At 45.2% G+C, this 21,527-nt stretch overlaps 1 pseudogene; it reads left to right on the forward strand.

Annotated features, from left to right (window-relative positions):
- Nucleotides 1-16,728, forward strand: part of LOC131901570 (small ribosomal subunit protein eS6-like) — a 73,819-nt pseudogene extending 57,091 nt beyond the window's left edge.
- Nucleotides 16,729-21,527: the final 4,799 nt, after the last annotated feature.

Below are 21,527 nucleotides of genomic sequence, written 5' to 3' on the forward strand. Positions count from 1 at the left end.
GAAGAATAAGCTGTTGCTCTCCCTGATGGCAGTGGAGATTTGTTATTGAGGAGCAAGGGTGTTGCTAGTGGACATGAGTGAGGTAGGTTGTGCACTGTCTTGACTTAAACCTTGGAGAGACATCACAATCAGGAGACAATGGCTGCTGTGCAGAGCTGTGCTGACCTTTGGCCCCATCTGTCAGTCACTTTAGCATCTTTATGACCAACACATTGGATAGAAACAACTCATCAACTCACGGGAGGGAAGGCCTATTTTGGCTCATGGTTTCGAAGGGTGTCAGTTCACAGTGGCAGGGTTACTAAAGTTGGGGCTCACAGTCTGTACCCCAAGAAGTCACGTTCAGCCATTCGTTCTTGAGAAGCCCATTAAAACAGCAGAATTAATAATAAAAGGCAGAACAAGGAGCTCTTATTCCATGTGGCCACAGTGGGAAGACGGACAGAGAGATCCGGGGACACCCTTTAAGTCCATCTTCAGGGTCATGTAGTGAGATTGAAGTTGAAACAGAGAGCTCAGGACGTGCACATCTGAGCAGTCCTGGTCAAGGTGTAGGTCTGCCCACCACGGACACATCACTATCTGGGCTTCAGTTCCATTCTATAGGATGGTCTGAAAAGTTGTAAAATCTTTCCCCAGAGATAAGTTCCTCCTCTAGCTGGCAACTTTTCCTTTCCCAAACATGAGATTCCTGGGGAAATCATCCCCCGCCCTGCTTACTTCATGGTTTCAAGAATCTGATGGTCAGATTGAGGGCATGGTGTCTCTTAGAATGTCTTCATTTCTGCCAGGCAAGGTATAGCAGGAAGGCATGGTGGAGTAGGAGTGTGTGGGGAGCCTGGAACGGGGGCATGCAGAAGGCAGAGTACTATGCTAACTGTTTCTGGGGAGACGTGAACAAATACATCCACCCCAGATGGGGTACCAGGAACAGACCAAAGGATGACTCCACTAAAGTTCAACTTGGTGAACCGCTGAACTTATTGGACTTACTTCCAAGAGCATGGGGGAGGTGTTACTCACACAGAGTGGGGCTGACCCCCAAACAGCTGCATCACTACTGGCGCAGGTCTCATCCGATTGTGGTGATGGGGTGGGACCTCATGGAAGCTGCATGACGTAGTACCAGTTCAGATAACCTTCTGCTTCCTGTTGAGTGTCCCCCAAGATCCCTTGCAGCTGGGGGAGGGAAAGAGGGAGTAAAGGCTGGAATCCTAGGTGAGGGTCCCGTGACCCTCCCCTTCTTCCTTCTTCCAGGGGGTATCAACAGCTAGTTACCATCCCATAGACTTAACTATCATTGTTGTTCTGTTTAATTAGTGACCTAGGCTACCAGGCCAGGATGATCACTGCTACAAAATAGAGGCAAGTTCAGAGCCAGCCTAGGCTACACGGCGAGACCTTACTTCAAAAGCAAACAAGCATTTTAAAAATAATACAAAGCCGCCGGGCGGTGGTGGCGCAAGCCTTTAATCCCAGCACTCGGGAGGCAGAGCCAGGCGGATCTCTGTGAGTTCGAGGCCAGCCTGGGCTACCAAGTGAGTCCCAGGAAAAGGCGCAAAGCTACACAGAGAAACCCTGTCTCAAAAAAACCAAAAAAAACAAACAAAACAAAACAAAACAAAACAAAACAAAAAAAACAACAAAGCAACAAAACCCAGGGTGTGTGTGTGTGTGTGTGTGTGTGTGTGTGTGTGTGTGTGGTGTGTGGACAGTTGTCACATCGCTGTGGGATCAGGAAACCCAATAAAAGCTTTGGCTGGCACTGGGGGCCAGATATCATCTTTTAGGAATCCTTCTTGAAAGACCCTATTTTCACCTATGACACCCCCCCCCCCCCCCCCCCCCCCGTTTCCTAAAGGGTTCCACAATCTCCCCAAATAGCACCACCAACTGGGAGCAAGCAAGCATTAAAACACAGGACTGTGGAGAGCATTTCAGACTCAAATCGGAACCCAGGGGGAGTCAGGAGATGAAATCCCGGCTGGCCAGGTGGCTCAAGCAGGGTGAAGGTTCTTGGGCTGCCAAGACCCACAGGGTGGAAGGAGAGATCTGACTCTTTGCTAATTGTCTCTGATCTTCACGTGGGCGTGTCCATGGCTCTCACACATGCTAAGTAAACAAACAAACAAACAAATGTAATAGAACATTAAAAAAAAAAGAAATGCATCGTATTGGGGAGGCTTTAGTTTCTGACAAAGAGAGTAAGAGCATTTTAGTTCACCCAAGAGGCCATAAAGGAATCAAGGGTAGGGGTAAAGGGTGGGGGGGCGGGAAGATAGCTGAGAAAGTGTGGGAAAAGGGCAAAATGCAAAGTGTGTGTGTGTGTGTGTGTGTGTGTGTGTGTGTGTGGCAATGGGTGGGGTGGACAGGAAGTGCTAGGGTGAGGCTGAGGATGTGGTGATGAAGCCATGCTGAGGTGATGAGCCTCTGGGGATACCTTAGCTTGCTCACCTCTTTCTCCCTACCCTCCTCCCCCCCATAATGCTTAGCTTGAAGCCAGCTTGGCTTGTGCACCACCCATCAGCACTGGTGTGGGAGAATATAATGGAACATAACGAATTGCATCAGACAGACAGCCTGATGCTGAACTATCTGAACTCCTACATTGTGCTAGAGTGGGCAGATTTAAGGTGGTTTTTTTTTTTTTTTTTTCGCCCCCCCCCCCCCCCCGAGACAGGGTTTCTCTGTGTAGCTTTGCGCCTCTTCCTGGAACTCACTTGGTAGTCCAGACTGGCCTCGAACTCACAGAGATCCCGCCTGGCCCTGCCTCGCGAGTGCTTGGGATTAAAGGTGTGCGCCACCACTCGCCCAGCCAGAGTTTCTTTTGAAAGATCACCGAAACATTCATTGCAAACCTCTCCCCCCAGGAAACAGAAGAAGGAAGCCCCCAACTCTAAGGAAATGCATCATCAGCTTTATCCACCACGCCAACGCCTCCCCCAGCCTTGTCCTGTTGCTTCAGGGGTAAAGTGGAGCCTGAGTCCCCTGACTGAGGCTACTGAGTGGCTTGTGCTGCTATTAGAATGAATGATATTAATAACCAAAGTCCTGGTGCTGGACTTAGTAGTTGGGTAGAGGTGGCCCTGAGCCTACAGCAGGCCCTGGAACCCGAACTCTAAACAAAAGCAATGCAAGCAGGGCCTTGTGGTGGCGCGGCTCTGGAGGCTGAGGCAGGAGGCTCCACCACGAGGTCTGTGTTTTTTAAAGGACCCGCCTCCACCACAACACACACTCCAGAAGGTCCTAGTTCTATTTCCAAGTATGATAAGTTTCCCCTGGCTTTTTGAGTTCTATCCTTCGCCCCAAGAAGTGACTAGAAAAGAATGTTAAAAACCAAAACAAACAAAAGAGTCTCTTGTGGTGGCAGTGTGTCTGAGCTTCAATCACTGTTTGTTTTGCACAAGGGAAATTTATATTTTTTTGAGTGGCTCTGTCATAAAAATCTCTCCATGCATTTAAACCCAGCCTCTGAAGGCTCCTAAACCCTGAATGTATCAAAAATGAAGCTGGTGGAAGCTGCTGTTACTCTTAGCCCCCTTTTCTTTGATAAGGTTTTGTACTGAGTGTTGGATTCATGCCAGCACCGTTTGTTGAAGATGCTTTCATTTCTCCATTGTATAGTTTTGGCTCTTCGTCGATAATCAAGTGTTCATAGGTGTGTGGATTTATGTCTGGGTCTTGATTAGATTCCATTGATCCCACCTGTCTGTTTTTTACGCCAATACCATCAGCAATAGGTTCTTATATCAAGTTCTGAATAGTAGCAAAGAGCAATATCCTTATATTTGGGAGTCTATGGCACCTCCTCTCCTGAAGTAATTTTGAAATCTCACAGGTGACTTTCTTGATTTTCCATTTGTAATATACGCTTTCAAGGTATTCCCAAATCACTCTCTGGATATCATTAGCACATATTGTAATGCCTCCCTAGTCAACTGTAAATGTATTCATTTCAAAAAAATGAATACAATAATAACATATATAAAATAATAAACAATAAAATATTTAAAAGTTTAAAAGTAATACCAAATAACTTTAGGGGAGAGTAACAAAAGGTGAAGAACTAATACATCTCATCCAATAAAAAATATATTTTGCATGAAATCTTTTTGATAGTAAATAAAAAGATACAAGCATATGACTCAATCCTTCTCTTTTGAATACAAACAGATCAGCAGCAGAATATCTGAATACTCTGGAGATTGCTAGATGAAAACATAAGGAGTGAATTTCAAACTATAACTACAGAGAAGGACCTTCTGAACAAGAATGCAGTCGCTTGGGGAAATAAACAAGATTTGATGCATAAGCCAACATAACACTTAGAAGCTTCTGCACAGGTATTCTGTCTTCTTTAGAATATTCTGCATGGCAGTGTCTCCATGATCTTTCTCTGCCTGTTTGTTGGTGGTGTGTAGAATAGCTATTGAGTTTGTAAGGTGATTCTGGGGACCGGCCACTTTGCTGAGACTGTTGTTCATCTCTGTAAGTTTTCTGGCAGGATATTTGGAAAATGTTGTGTATAATATCATATCGTTGACAAGTAGGGATACTTTGATTTTTTTTCTTTTCCTATTGATATGTGTTTAATTTCCTTTTAAGGCTTCATGGTTCCAGCTAATGCATCAAATACAATAATGAAAAGGACTGGGCATAGTGGACAGCACTGATTATTTTCAGATTTGATTGGGATTGATTCAAGTTCTTCTCCACTGAACCTGACGCTGCCTGTGGGTTTGTCATAGAAACCTCCATTCTATTGAGGTACCATAGGACTTTTATCAAAAAAAAGCATGTTGGATTTTATCAAAGGCTTTTTCTACATCTTTTAAGATCATCATGTGATCTTTGCCTTGAGTCCATTTATGTTATTTCTCAGAATTGAAAAATAATCTTTCAAACACAAAATTTTCTTATCTAGAATATAGAGTAAATTTACCTGGCCTTGATAAAAACCCTGAATCTGGAGCTGCTCATATGAAGAAATGAAACAATGAAATGTAGTATAAAAATATCAAATTGGGAGGTCAGAGTTGTTTTGTATTCACAACTGCAGAAAGCATAGTTCATATGACAGGATAAGGTGGATAAAATAATATTTGGATGTTTACCTCCACTTGAAACTTTCTGTCTGCATAACGTCTGGCTGTGGGTCTCTGCACTTGCTCCCACCTGCTGCCAGAGGAAGCCTCTCTGATGATAACTGGACAAAGCACTGATCTGTGAGTATTGCAGAATATCATTAGGAATCATTTTCAGTGTGTTTTGTTGGTTTGTTTTTTGCCTGTAGTGTTTGATTCCACCCTAGGTCTCTGGACTATCCAGTCTCCAGTTCCTGGCCATCAGATAGTATAGGGCACCCACTCCCTCTCATGGACTGGGCCTCAAGTTAAACCTGCCATGGTCATGCAGTCTGTGCCTTCTCTCTCTGCTCTCTAGTCTGTGTTCCCTCTCTGCTCCCTGCTCTCTGCTCTGCTCCCGCCATCTCCCCCCCCCCCCCAGACCTAGCTCCCCTCTCTCCCTCACCTTTCCCTTCTAATAAAGCTCTCTGTAACTCTAGTAATCACGGCCGTGGCTCCTGACTTTTCCACCAGTAACTAGCGCCACCAAACAGTACTGTTTATCTTTCAGTAGACACTGGGTTTTATTTCCGATTTTAGAGGAAATTCTTTGAGATTCTCTCAGTTTAGATTGATGTTGGCTGTGGGCTTGCTACACACTGTATTATATGAATGTATGTGTTAGTTTTATGCGGTGCTGTTTACCCTGTGAGAAAAAGTCATGGGGCACAACAAAACCCACTATAAGGGTTTATTAGGAGAAGGGAGGGACAGGCCTGTTTGAAAGACATGTGTGGGAGAGGGAAGAGAGGGTAATGGGATCCGCCTTTCATGGACTCCCCCAACGCATGCACATATGGGCCTACACTACACCACGCATGTGCATAGATTACGTGATCACACTGCACACAAATTACATGACCACACAGCACACAGATTACATAGGTACGGCCCAGGAAGTGACTAAGCATCTTGCCAACACATGCGAGGTCATGGGGCATGGCTAGAAATTCTATCAGTATGTCCCTATTTTAAGCTTTTGTCATGTGTGTTACAATCTGAATAATCACAGAGGTTAGGTACCTAGAAAGGCACCAGAAGGAGGAGAGAATCTTCCAAGGAAGTGAAAATGGAACACTGAGTTACTAAGTATAGACACTGTCTTATAGTGACAGGATAGGAAAAGGGATTCCAAGGAAATGGAACCAGGAAACAAGGAAAAGTTGTACTGTCCTTTCCCCCATATTCCCCGTGATGGGATGGTTAATATCGATTGTCAACTTGACAGGATCTAAAAGTCCCTTAAGAGACTCTGGACTCCTCTGTGAAAGATCATCCACATTAGGTTAGCTGAGGTGGAAAGGATCACCCTCAATGTGGGCAACACCAGACTGAACAAAACAGACAAAGTAAGCTGAGCACCGCCCCCCTTCCCCTCTCCCTCTCCTTCTCCCCCTCTCCCTGCCCCTTCCCCACCCTCTGCTTCTTGATTGTGGATGCAAGATGACCAGCTGCTTCAAGCTCCGGCCGCCATGCCTTCCCACCACGATAAACTACACCTTACAAACTGAACCAAAACCAACCCTTCTTCCTGAAGTTTCTTTTGCCAGGCATTTTCACAACAACGAGAAAGTAACTAGTACATTCCATTGGGAAACAAGTCCTTGTACCTCTGGATGCTCTCTAATAAGGGATACCTCCAGGCAGCCTCCTCAGACACCTCTTCAAGCCTGCTTCAGGAAAGACTTAGAGGTAGATTCTGTTGCAGTTTCAGATTATTGCCACTAGGTGGCAATATGGATCCTGCTGTGGGGTCCTAAAAATTAGGTTTCTAGCAGCCTGTGAAGTAAACGTTTAAAATGTCTCTCAACGATTTCTTTTCTTTTTCGTTCTTTCTTTCAGCAAGTGTTTCTTTTAATTTATGACTCGCTGAATTTAACTAGGGTTGACTGGGTGAGCATGAGTGTGGTCTTGGGTGACAAAACTTTTCCTGGGGGGACAGGGAACCCACAACACACCAAAGTACGGATACTACCAAAGTCCAACCTGGTGAACCGATGAGTTGTATTGGGGTTGCTAACAACAATATGGGGTGGCCGGGCGGTGGTGGTGCACGCCTTTAATCCCAGCACTCGGGAGGCAGAGCCAGGCGGATCTCTGTGAGTTCGAGGCCAGCCTGGGCTACAGAGTGAGTTCCAGGAAAGGCGCAAAGCTACACAGAGAAACCCTGTCTCGAAAAACAAAACAAAACAAAACAAAACAAAACAAAACAAAACAAAACAAAACAACAAAAAAAAAAGAATATGGGGTGAGAGGTTACTTACTGGAACAGAAATGACTCAAAGACAGCTGCATCACATGAGGAACTGTGTATTAAAAGGTCTCAGCATTAGGAAGGTAGAGTACCACTGACCTAGGTCCTAGATTTTAGGAGGTCAGAAAAAGTAAAGGACAAAAGGGAGAAAGGAGATAGGGAGGCAGGCTTCCTCAGCAATTTTCTCCTTTTTCTTTCTTTCTTTTTTTCTTTTTGTTCTTGTTTTGGTATGATTTGGGTTCGGTTTTGCTTTGTTGTTTTTCAGATTTTTGTTGAAGGTGACTTTTTTGGTCTTGTTTTGGGGGTTGTTTACTGTTGGTTTTTAGGTGGTTTTTTTGATGGGGTGGGGATTGTTTTTGAGACAGGGTCTCATAGAGCCCAGGCTGGCCTCTGACCCACAATATAACCAAGGAAGACCTTGAACTTGAGATCCTTACCACCTCTTCCTCCCACCTCCTGAGACCATGGGTGGTCAGTCATCAATACAAGTACTCAAGACATGACTATGAACTACATTCACAATGCTGTACAACAGATCTTCAGCATTTACCCATCATGTCTAGCACTTCACACTTTTGGAGCAACATCTTCCCATGCTCAACAACTCATAATGAATAGATGAGACTTGGGAGAGCCTGTGTGGGACACATTGCTTGTCTGTTGGAATGAGATTAAACTCAAATTTATTAACCAGGCATGAAGTATGTGGAAATGTCTTTTTCTGAAAATCCTTCTTGCCTTCAGAAACTGAACTTTTGCTGGACCTTGCAACCAAGTTAATAACGTGCCTGGGAATCATTCAAAACTATGTACCTACCCTGCTGCCTTACTATGTACTCAGCCTGTTTAACTTGCCTTTAAAAGAACAATTGTTATGCCCAGATAGGGACCCCAAAGACTTCACCATAGACCTTAGGTTCAGAATGCAACAGCATGGTTTATTTCTGTTTGTTTACAAGCTGCGGACAGGGAAGCTCGATCCAAAGCACTCACTCGTAGTCGTGAGGCCAGGAGGAACTTGCTTTTTCTTTGTGTGGCTAGCTTTTTAAAGGCAAAATCCACAAGCCCTTCAGGGGGGTTGGGGGAGTTTTGCACGGGTGCAACTCGGATTGGTTTATTTCTATCTCTGTTCTCTTTTACTGGTTGGTGGTTACAATTTATTGCTTTGGGGGCAGTCCAGCACAAGTCCCAGGCTTTGTCCTTGAGCCACCATGGGGGCTGGCTGGCTAAGCACGTACTGCACATAACTCTAAGTTGGTGAGGGGCCCCAGAAAGTAAACATCTGGCTGAACTTTGAGCAGTCAGAGTGTGTGCAGAAAGGGAGCTACTGCAAGGACTATGTCTTTTGTTCATGGCCCTCCCAGAAACTGCTTGCTCAAGTCTCAGGAAACTGAAATTGAGGCCTGATCTCTGAGAGAAGACTGAGCAGCCAGTTATGGCATCTGCTTGGTCCTTTCACAATGTGGGGGCTGGAGAGATGGCTCAGTGGTTAAGAGCACTGACTGTTCTTCCAGAGGTCCTGAGTTCAACTCCCAGCAACCACATGGTGGCTCTCAACCATCTCTGGCGCTTATAATAAATAGCTAAAAAATAAAAAATAAATAAAATAAATAAAATAAAAAAAATAAAAGAACAATGTAACCGACCTCACCATGCCTTGCAATTCCCACGTAATCAGCATTTACAACCTAAGCTAAAGGCATAGCTTCAATCTTAAATTACGTACTCTCCCATGTCCCTGACCCAGAATGATGGGGGTGCAGGTTGTAATCGTTTGCTGAAAGCAACCTTAAACAAAATAAATACCCCATAAATGTTCAAAGCAACGTGTGGGTATAAAGACTGATAACAACTGTTTGTAGTTTCCTTGCTATTCTGGGCCAGGTGGGATCCATACAGTAACTTCTTACCTTGTAGAACTTTGTTAAAGACTTCTAGAGAAAGGAATCCCTCATGCTTTCTCATGCTGTGTAGCAAAGCTCTTCGTTAGGGACAGACTTCAGACACACACAACAAACAGGCCACAGACAGATGGAAGGCACAGAGATAAAAGTAGAGAATTCAAATTTGGGCTTGCTCTTAGTCTACACGACTCAAAGAGGAAGTCTCTCTATTCTTAATGCAATACTAATGCAGATGTACACATCTGTAACTCTAGACCTAAGGAGGCTGAAGGAGGAAGATTATAAACTGATGACCAGCTTAAGCTACATACTGAATTCCAAGCTACCCTGGCCTACATAGTGAAAATTTATTTAAAAATTATTTAAAAAACAACAGAAAAGATCAAATCTGCCAGACAGTGGTGACACACGCTTTTAATCCCAGCACTCAGGAGACAGCGGCAGGTGGATCTCTGTGAGTTCAAGACCAGCCTGGTCTCCAGAGTGAGTTCCAGGACAGCCAGAGCTATATAGTGAAACTCCTCTGTCTCAAAGCCACCCTCCCACCAAAAAAAGAAAGAAAAGAAAAGATCAAACCTATATAACACTGATATGGGTTGTTGCTGTAGTTCATGGGAGCTTTTCATTGATTCTTCCCCATTAATGAACAATGTCTGACTACTGCCAGACAAGGATCTGTATCTACTTGCCAAAATAATAAGATTTTAAAATCCTCTTTAATATTCTTTGGTAGGAATCAGTTCTGGGACTGGAGGGCATGTCTCAGTGGTAGAGCACCTGCCTAGAATCCCCGAGTGAGGGGCTGGGGTGTGGCTCAGTGGTAGATCACCTGCCTAGAATCCCCCAGTGAGGGGCTGGGGTGGGCTCAGTGGTAGAGTACCTGCTAGCATATGTGAGGTCCAGTTCCTGGGTTCCATCCCCAATACCTCAAACACACACACACACACACACTCACACTCGCACACACGCACACACGCGCACACACACATCTCAATTCAGATTCCACATTTTAAGGGTTCAGCATATACATGTGACTGACAGCTGCCCTTTTGGAAAGAACAGGAATCTTAAACAAAGAATCTCTGGGCATAGCTTCCTCATGTCCAAATCTTGATCTCTAGAATGAGTCCTGCATTTCAATAACTACAGATCATGAGCACTACTGTCTACTGTTAATTGCTTTTCAATGATCAAGACTGAGTTGCCAGGTCGGAAGTCACATCTGAGTCTTTACTTAGCATGAATTCCCTCCTAGAAAAGGCCACTGTCTTGACTATGACGATTAACTATTAACTGTTAACATTACATTCTTCACTCTCTCGATGTTCTCTCCCTGCATACTCTACTCTATGTACATAGATAAATGGAATCAAACAGTCTTTGTCCTCTTGTGAGTGGCTTATTTCATTTGGCACAGTTGTCCTCAAACTTGAACTACGTTGTGTGATGTATCAGAATGTCCTTCCTTTAAATTTTTTTTATTTTATTTTTAAGTGTGTGTGTGTGTGTGTGTATGTATGTATGTATGTATGTATGCGCATGCGCATATGAATGCAGATATTCAAAGAGTCCAGAAGAGAATGTCAGATGCCCAGGACCTGGAGTTTAAGGCCATTGTGAGCCACCCAGTATGATACTAGGAACCAAACGCAGATTTCTACCAGTGAGTGCTTTAACCACTGGCCATCTCCCCAGCCCCGTGCCCTTCCTTTCTAACGGCCGAGTGCACGTGTGTCACATTCTGTTTAGTCATCCGTCAGGTGGTGGACACTTCACTTGGTGTCCTAATTTGTTGGTGTGCCAAAACACTGACTGGCAACTTGAGGAGAAACGGGGGTTTTTGGCTCACACAGCCCAAGGACAGCCCACCCTTGAGGGAAGTCAGGGCAGGAACTCAAACAGGAACCATGGAGGAGAGCTACTTACTGTCTTGATTCCGCTAGGTTACTTAGCTACCTTCCTTACACAACCCAGGGCCACTTGCCCAGGGATGGCAGTGCCCACAGTGGACTGGGCCCCTCCATACCGATTACCAATCAAGAGAATGCTCCCACAGGCCAGTCTGATGAAGATGATTCCTCCATTGAGGTTCCTCGTCCCTGGTGAGTCTGGTTTGTGACATGTTGACAAAGACCAACCGGTACCCTGGGGCAGTTCCATCTTTTGCCTATGATGATTCTGCTGCTGTGAACAGGGGTGTACAAATATCTTTTCACATCCTTGCTTTCAGTTTTCTAGCATTTATGCCCAGAAATGGAATTTGTGTCTCATATGGCAATTCTGTTTTTAAATGTTTAAAGGTTAGCACCATATTGCTTTCCAAGGGGTCTTCACCAGCAAGACACAAGAATTCTAATTTCTCCACATCCTTGTCTACACCCCCTTTTTGAGGTAGGGGTAGTTTCAATAGTTGCCACTGAAAGGAAAAGTATCCACTCGGGACCGCCAATACCAAGTTCTCAGCACAAAGGAGATTTATTTGCCCCAGAGGGACAGAGGGCAGGGAATAAGAGACAAAGACAGGAGATGGAGGACAAGGGAGAAGGGGAAGGGGACACGGGAAATGGGGAGGGGGATTTGTCCCAGAGGACAGAGGACTGCCTGCCTCTGGATAGAGGGGAGACAGAGGTGGCCCATAGGAAAATGGCGGTTTATAAAGGTAAGGGTGAGGCTGGAGAGATGGCTCAGAGGTTAAGAGCACTGCTTGTTCTTCCAAAGGTCCTGAGTTCAATTCCCAGCAACCACATGGTGGCTCACAACCATCTGTAATGAGATCTGGTGCCCTCTTCTGGCCTGCAGGGATATGTGCAGACAGAACACTATATACGTAATAAATAAATCTTAAAATAAATAAAGGTAAAGGTGAAAATCCCATGTTAGGATGAAGTGTTTACTTTTAATTGGGCATGTTAATGAAGTGAACCAAAGGGGGCTTCTGATTGCTGGACTTCAATACTTGGATAGCTAGACCTTGATAGTCAGCCTCAGGAGGAGGAAGTGGCCAAATAAGGGAATGGACCTTGGGGGCTAGCCTTAGGAATGCAAGCTAACGGATTTTAGCAAGGCAGAGGGAATGGGGGAGAAGGCTGGCCAGGGCCATGTTTGCCAGGACCAGGCTGACTAGAGTCCCTTCAGCCACCCCAACAGGTATGAGGCAGTAGTCTCTGAATTCTAGCACAATTCATTTGGTCACAGTTCCTGGAAGCATGAGTTCCTCCTTTCTTCTCTTCCTCCTCCCCCTCCTCCCCTCCTTCCTTCTCTCTCTCCTCATGTTCTTCCCCTCCCTCCTCCTCCCCTCCTTCCTCCTCCTCCTCCCCTTCTTCCCTCCTTCCTTCTCGTCCTCCTTCTCCTCCCTAGCATGATTCTGCAAGCCTGCCTGACCTGGCTTCTCCTTTCTTTCTACCCACACCCCACCCCTACCCCTTTTTAAAATACAGCATCCAGTGTAACCCAAACTGGCCTCAAACTCACTATGTATCAAAGGATGACCTTGAATTACTGATCCTTTCCCCTCCACCTCCCAAGTTCTGGGATTACAGCCATGCAATGCCACACCTGGTTTCTGTGGTTCTGGGGGTGGAAGGCAGGATTTCATGTATGCTGCACAGGCATTCGAGCATATAAAAGGTACGGTCCCCCGCTCACAAAATTACGTTTAATGACCTTTCTATGTGATTTTTAAATTTATATATTTTATATATTTATATATTTTATAAATTTATATATACTCGAGACTCATGTGAGCTAAAACTCTACCTACAGAAGATATTCAGTCACTGAGACCATCAGAGTTGTCTCTGTTTATAGAACGTCTGCCTTGGGCTGGGGAGATGGCTTAGGCGGCAAAATGCTTGCCGTGCATGCAAGAGGACCTGAGTTCATTTCCCCAGCACTGCACAGGTATGCAACCTTGGCACCGAATAATGGGAGCGCAGATTGTGAGTTCAAGGACAACCTGGGCTACATAGTGAGACTCCAGGCAAAAAAGTTTCTTCTCAAAGGCCTCTGGGCCTTGTTTTTCCTTCCAGCCATACCTCCCAGCACTACTTCTTCTCTGTAAATGGAAAAAGACTGGCTCTTCCTCCCTCCCCCACGTAGCCTCCACTGTGCGCCATGGAAATGTAGACGTTTATGAGTTGCCTTGCCTGGAAAAGGTAGTGACAGCAATTCTAGGATCCCTGCCAAGTTCCACCCTGAGTAGAAACTGTTGTCTTTTTTTCTCCAAAAATCTTCTCCAAGGTGACAAATGGGTCCTGTGGGAGGAGATAACCGGGAAAAGTGGAGGGTCTGACCACCTTGAGAGAAGTCCTTACAAAGAAAAAAAAAAGCCAGACTCCATAGTGCAGGCTTATAATTCCAGCTCCTCAGGAGGTTGAACTGAAGAATCACAAGTTAAAGTCTAGCCTGGGCTACAGAGTGAGTTCAGTGCTTGCCTGAACAAATTAATGAGACCATTTATCAAAAAAAAAAAGTTAAAGTAAAAATCGGGCTGAGGATGTCACTCAGTGATGGAGTGTTTACTGAGTATGTGTAAAGCTCTAGGTTCAACCCCTAATACTGAAATAAAGTATTGAGAAATAGACAATAGATGGATCCATAGGTGAGTGGTGGGCGGAAGAAAGGAGGGAAGGATAGATAATAGATAGATGTCAAAGATAGAAAGCTTTAATTGATAAATATGTAGATAGAGGATAGATTTAGATTATAAACTGATAGATGATGATAGATCATCTATGATAGATAGATGATAGATACTTGATAATAGATAGAAGATGAAAAGATAGATAATAGATGATAGGTAGGTAGATGATAGATAGATAGATAGATAGATAGATAGATAGATAACATCATTTTCAATGGACTAGTCCCTGGCTAGTCTCAGCTTTCAATGGTCCAGGAAAGAAATGCCCTTCTGTTGTACCCAGAGTCCCCCAAAGACCATCAAGAGACCGATCCAAATGCAAAAGCAAAGAGTTCTTATTTTAAACCTGGGTCTCTCCATCCATCTGACGCAGCAGCTGAGCAGAGAGACCCTGAGTAGCAATGGGGCAGGGTTTTTAAAATGGTTAGGGGAGGGGATCGGGGGAATTCCAACTCTGTATAGTTACAAGCTCAGGACTGGTGCTTACTTTTTTCTTACCCATTTTCTCTGACAATTAGACATCCCATTTCTTATCTGTAGGAAACTTGCTCCCTCTAACAGCTATGGTATATAATCTATCATATCCTTTAGGTGATGGCAGGAAATGTCTGGAACTCATTTTTTATGTAGCTCTTAATTGTCTGAGTCTAGGAGCAAGACATCCCTGGTGGGTTCCCAGGGCCTAAGGGTGGAGGGGCAGGACATCCCTGGTGGGTTCCCAGGGCTTAGGGTGGAGGGGCAGGATATCCCTGGTGGGTTCCCAGGGCTTAGGGTGGAGGGGCAGGACATCCCTGGTGGGTTCCCAGGGCCTAAGGGTGGAGGGGCAGCACATCCCTGGTGGGGTTCCCAGGGCCTGCTGGCCCCTAGTCTGACCCTTCTCAAAGATGGCTGCAACCCTGTCATCTTCTCAGTTCTTAGTCACAGGGGTTTGAAATAAAAAACCATTGCTTACGCCGTTTGCATTTGAGAACAAGTCAGTCTCCCGCCTAAGCCTCAGTGTCTTTGTCTATGAAAGGAAGGACAATAGTCTACTGAACTGTGCAAATGTCAGAGTTAAGAACCCTTGCAGAGGACCCAAGTTCAGTTCCCAGCACTTATTAAAGTGTGGCTCACAGCTGCCTCTAACTCCAGCTTCGTGAAATGTTGACTCCTGGTTTTTGGATTCCACAGGTTCACTCTCTCTCTCTCTCTCTCTCTCTCTCTCTCTCACACACACACACACACACACACACACACACACACACACGGGGGGGGGGAGATAATGAGTATAAATCTTGTTTTTAATTAAGCAGCTATGTGAATTAATAATATAACACAAAATGCAAATGGACTGGCATGATAACTCAGCTACTGAAATGTTTGCCTTGCAAGCATGAGTTCAATACCCAAACTCACATTAAGAAAAGAAAAGGGGCTGGGCAGTGGTGGTGCAGGCCTTTAAGAGGCAGAAGCAAGCAGATCTCTGAGTATGCGGCCAGCTCTGGGCTCAGGGTTGGTGAGAATGGGGAGCACCATTATAGTTAAGTTGACATCATTTTTCTCTGCATGGCCCTGCAGACCATTTTGACAGAGCAGAAGCCCATAGAGAAAGTGAAGACCTCTGAGCTTGAGCCCTACTCTATCTGAACTCAGAATCTATGTCCCTAAGTGTTAGGGAGACCGCTGAGCAGAAGACTGCCAGTTCACAATCATATATTCCTCACCATTGTTGGTATTTGCCCTTTTTCTGCCACATGAGCTGCTTGCTTTTCCCTGCTTCTAAGACGGCCTTCAAGGGTTCTCCTTCCATGATCCACGTTTGTCTCAGAGTTGCCATACACAGGTAGACATGAGTAAATTGTAGCACATGGGGAATAGACATGATGCCCTTGAACCATAACATGAGTAAACAAATTTTTATTAATATTAAAGTCTAAATAACAACCCACATTGAGAACACCATAAAAAGGAGTTAAACAGCTCTTTTTTGTGGCACCTCCTAGGCGGTTGGCTGTGTCAAGATGAAGCTGAATGTCTCCTTCCCTGCCACCAGCTGTCAGAAACTCATTGAAGTGGATGATGAACACAAGCTTCGTATGTTCTGTGAGAAGCCCATGGCCACAGAAGTAGCTGCTGATGCTCTGGGTGAAGAGTGGAAGGGGTATGTGGTCCGTATCATTGGCAGGAATGAAAAAGTTTTCCCATGAAGCAAGGCATTTTGACCCATGGCAGCGTGCACCTGCTGTTGAGTAAGGGCCATTCTTGTTATAGACCAAGGAGAACGGAGAGAGGAAGCACAAGTCTGTTTGAGGATGCATCATGGAAGCCAATTTCAGTGTTCCTAATTTGGTTATTGGAAGAAAAAAAAAAAAAAAGGAGAGGAGGATATTCCTGGATGGACAGATACTACTGTGCCTCGTCACTTGGGACCTTAAAGAGCTAGCAGAATCTGAAAGCTTTTTAATCTCTTTAAGGAAGATGATGTCCGCCAAAAATACATGGTCAGAAAGCCATTAAACCAAGAAAAAGCCCAGGACCAAAGCACTCAAGATTCAGCATCCTGTCACTCCTCATGTCCTGCAACACAAAGGCTGTCATATTGCTGCTCTAAAGAAACAACAGACAAAGGAAAACAAGGAGAAGGCTGCAGAATGTGATGAACTTTTGGCAAGAGAATGAAGGACGCCCAAGTAAAGCGCCAGGACCAGATCGCCAAGAGACGTAGGCTGTCCTCTCAGAGCTTTTACTTGTGAGTCTGAGTCCAGTCAGAAATAAGTCTTTAAGGGTAACAAATAAATGATCATGCCCTAAAAAATTTAAACAAAATTCAAGGAGATACTAAAAATGAAAACAACAATAAAAAAAAAATTAGACAAAATTTAAAGAGATATTGACAGTGAAAAGAATAATAAAAAGAATTAAACAAAATGAAAGGCAATATTAACAATGAACACAACAATAAAAAGAATTAAGCATAATTAAAGGCAATATTAACATTGAAAAAAGTACTAAAGAAAATTAAAGGAAATATTAACAATGAAACCATTAATAAAAAAATAAACAAAATTAAAGGTGATATTAACATGAAAACAATGAGAGAACTAGGCATACTTAATGTTTATTAATAAATATTAATATTGAAAAAACAAGGAAAAATAATTAAATATAATTAAAGGCAATATTAATATTAACTTTGAAAACAACAATAAATAGTTTTAAACACAACGAAAGGAGATACTTTCTCTAAAGACGGGAAGGACAGCTGGTCCTGGGTGGAACTCGGCAGGTAATAAACAATCTCAATCTATGTCAACATCAGGCAGAGGGAAAAAGGGCTCTGGTTCACCCAGTTGCACAACAGAAACTAGAAAGAGCCGCCCAGCATCTGGGACATCTGCAGCCACTTCTAGAGGTGGCTGTGCATCAGTGGGCAGAGGCTGGTCTGAAGTTTGAAGTGGTACTGGTCCAGCTTCTGGCACGGTTGGTTCCCCAAGGGCCAGGTCTGTGTCATCTTGGGTTTTCAGAAATTCCCGGGGCTCTGCCACAGAAGTTGGTCCCACATGTAGAGTCTCCACCATCCCTAATGCATCCTGCATGGGTGCCTCTGTATTAACTTCCCTGAGGAGTCCATCATCTAAGGCAGAAAGAGATGAACCATTAGTGGAAGTGCCCTAGAAGTTTCCATGATGGGGTGAGCTTCCCAGAGATGGCCTTGCTGGTTACACAAGGTCTGTTCATGTCAGAAAATCCCCAGTCCCCTCTCCCCACAACAGGACATCTCACCCGACAGGTGTCCAGCTCTGGTTCCAGGCGGGATATCTGGACAATTCCCTGGTATAACCCATCATCGAAATTACCTCAGCCTTCCTAGGAACCTACCCCAGGCCTCCTCACCCATTTTACAGTCCTGCTCCTCCAGCGCCTCCCCTTGGAGAGTGAAGTCTTTTGCAGGCTCATCGGGCCATAGATATTTCACGAGCCTCTTGGCCACGGCAACGTTTGGAGACCTGAAGTCCTGGGGTTGTTTTGACGTCCATATTGATAGGAAGGATAACAAGGCACTGCAGGGAGGACCAGGTTGGAGGGAAGTAGAGTCAGAAGCCTGGCCTCACTTCACCAGCACAGCAGTGTCCCTTAGATGAGGAAAAGGCTGCCCAGCCCATGTGCTGCTGGGCATGGTGGTCAGGAGTGTAGAGCTGTATGGACAGGGCTCGAGACACTTTCTGTCCCTTGGAGGAGGGACTGGGCAGACTGGGCTGGGCTGTAGTGGGGATGGTTTCCCCTAGGGCCCTTTAGCTTCCGTCAATCCCTGTGCTCCTCAGGACCAAGGAGATCAATGGAGATTTATTTCTGTTTTTCTCCACCTGCACGTGAAGTCTCTGGTACCATCCCTCTAGTGGGAATCCCAAGAGCAGGGTGACTGGTAACAGCTCAGTCCTCAACCCTAGCCACCCCAGACATCCCACTGTGTAGAGGGGCTCTTACCTCCCTCGTCACCCAAGCCAACTCACTTCCTTTTTTCCTGATCCTCCATACAGTCTGGCTGCAAAGGTCCATACCTGTGGCATTTCATGAGGGTGTCACCACTAAGGCCATGTGTCCCCAACCCACCAAGGGATCTAGAAGGAGCTACATGAATCAGGTAGAGAAATAGAAGCCAGGAAGGGGATGAGGGTCCTCAGGGCTCCTTGCAATGTTCTGACTTCCATGGTTAGGGTCTGGGAAAGAGCCTCTGGTCACAGCTCTCAAGGATTGTCACACAATGGGTAACCTAAGCTTCTCCTTCTTGGTTTTTTTTTTTTTTTTTTTTTTTTGTTGTTATTGTTACAGGATTTCTTGGGTGGCCCCAGGGACCCTTATCTGCTTCTGTTAGTCCCATCAAACCTAGATAATGTCTAGAAGCTTTTATACAAATGGGAAAAAGGCTCTGTTCAAAGGATAAGAAAGGATAGTGTTTGACACTTCTTGAGAAAAGTGAATGACAATCTAGTGTTGTCTCCCCTACCCCTATCTCTGGCCATGTCATCTTGAAGGTCCAGGCCCAGGACCAATGATACAATAATACTTGTTCTGTGAGAGCATACAGTCCCAGAGAAGGGTAGAGACATTCTAAAACCAAACAGGAGGCTTGAGAGCCTGACTTGTGTGTAGCCACTCACGTGTCCATAATTAAGTCCAGCATCTCCCAGGTGGTCACAAACCTATGGTAAATAGTCAATATTATACCTATAAATAGGTAATTCCCATCCTTATAGGCTTTTGGTATATGATTGATAACGTCTTGCATATAGGTTGGGCTCCGTGGATCAAATATGGGGCCGTCTTCCTGAATCCTGTCATCCTGAGGAAAGACCAAGGAAGGAAGGAGGGTTTAAATGTGAAATCTCAGAGACAATAACAACCCATTACCACACACTGAAGTGAAAAGCGAGCATAAAAGACGTTTCTCAGTGTTCTCACAGGAACACAGACCCATTCAGGAACTGCCGTGGATCAGGGGGACCAAAAAGTCTCCTGGCTGCAGGCTGGCCTGTGTTACCTCATTTTTCCTACAGGAAAATAGACAGAGGTGTTCACAAATACTTCGCAGCACACGTCGGAACCGGCCAGGAAGCTTTGGTTTTTGGCGACGTGAGCAACCAAAACACCTGAAGCAAGAGAACATCCTTGCTCTTCTAGTGCCTCCAGAGAAGTGAGTGAGTTGAGGCTGCTGTTGATGGCTGGTTACCTGGTAACCAGGAGCCTGAGTTCCATCTGTAATAATACTAAGGAAGTGAGGTCACTTCCTGGGGCCCTCCAGTCAGCACTTCCTCCACATAGGCTTTCTCTAGGGCTGACCAGGGCTGCCATCTTCTCTCCTGCCTTTCCATGTGTACAATGGGACACAGTGGTGTCCATATGCCCATGCCACACACTGACCTGGGAAGCCTGGCTCCAGCCAGACCCTCAACTTCAAGAAAGCAGAAGAGGTTTCCCAACCATTACCTCTATACCACATGCATTCCAGGAAAAAAGTAATTTTCTCTTAGGGTCTTCCCACTGTTCAAAACCTCCTCCCTGTAGATCATTCTGGTGTTGATTTCCTAGTGTGTCATCTTTTGTATATGATCACAGATTCCCTATACCTGAGAAACCCCATACCACTGTCACCAGAGGTGAAGGGACAAAAAGGCACTGTGCCCATGTCCTCATACCCACACAAGGGCACACAGAGGACCCACTTACAAAGTGCCTAGGTACATGTCAGTATAGAAAAGGCCATGCGCGCCGGTCGGTGGTGGCGCACGCCTTTAGTCCCAGCACTCGGGAGGCAGAACCAGGTGGATCTCTGTGAGTTCGAGGCCAGCCTGGGCTACCAAGTGAGTCCCAGGAAAGGCGCAAAGCTACACAAAGAAACCCTGTCTCGAAAAACCAAAAAAAAAAAAAAAAAAAAAAAAAAGAAAAGGCCATGCTTAGATGGCCTTAGGGATATTTAGGTTGAGGTTAGTGTTAGGGTAACAGACAGTAGCAAACTGTATGCGTTCATGTTTAATCGTGCTTTTCAATTATAGGTAGTTATGACTCATCATGTAGGTGCTGGGAGTGGAATCCAGGTCCTCCAGGAGGGCAGGCAGTGCTCTGAACTGCTGAGCCATCTCTCAGCCTCTCTCCTAACTTTTTGATTGTTTGCTTTTTTTTTTTTTTTTTTTGGTTTGTTTTTTTTTTTTTTTTTTTTTTGGTTTTTTCGAGACAGGGTTTCTCTGTGTAGCTTTGTGCCTTTCCTGGAACTCACTTGGTAGCCCAGGCTGGCCTCGAACTCACAGAGATCCGCCTGGCTCTGCCTCCCGAGTACTGGGATTACAGGCGTGCGCCGGCACCACCGCCCGGCATTATACTGAATGATTGTTTGCTTTTGAGACAGGGCTTCTCTGCTGTCCAGCATGGCCTCAACTCAGAGATCTGCCTGTCTCTACCTCCTGAGTTTTGGCCTTAAAAGCTACCATGTCTAGATTCCTTTCTCCTAAATTTTCACAACTTACTTCAATTACCTGAAATTTGAATCCTTCCTGATTCTATTTGGAAATCAAATGTCAGCAGCAGTAAATTTGCTGCCTTCATTTTAAATGCCCTTTCTTTGTCCTGTCCCAGTTAAGTTGTTTGTGTGAAAAATGTGCTGTTGGGTTCCAGAGGGTGCTGGGGATCAGTTCCCCTGTGGTTTTTCCTGTTTGGAAAACAGTGTCCGGCTTGCCTCTGGATACAGAGTAACCATTCCTTGACCCCTGCTGTTAGAGGTGCATATAAGCCCATGTTGGTATGAATAAAGAGAGCTGCTTCCCTGACGAACTGAAACTGGGTGTCTAGAGTGCTGTTTAACCTCAGTGTCCTTCATCAGATTTCGTGCTCGAGCTGCACGTGTCGTGGCAAGTGGAGGTCCCACTGAGATCTGGAAAGGGGTAAGCGAACGAAGCTCACCCTAAAAGGAGGGGTAGAGGTCTGGAACAGCGACTGGAAGAGGCCAAATGGAAAGAAATGAAAGGTCAAGAATCCTATTTTCCCCATTTGCTAAACCACTTCTTAGGAAGGATCCACTGAGTCAAGTACACCTCACCTCTGCTCATGGTAAGCAAGCACTTGGAAACTAAGAG

Source organism: Peromyscus eremicus, unplaced genomic scaffold (genome assembly GCF_949786415.1).
Source record: "Peromyscus eremicus unplaced genomic scaffold, PerEre_H2_v1 PerEre#2#unplaced_113, whole genome shotgun sequence".
Classification (NCBI taxonomy): Eukaryota; Metazoa; Chordata; class Mammalia; order Rodentia; family Cricetidae; genus Peromyscus; species Peromyscus eremicus.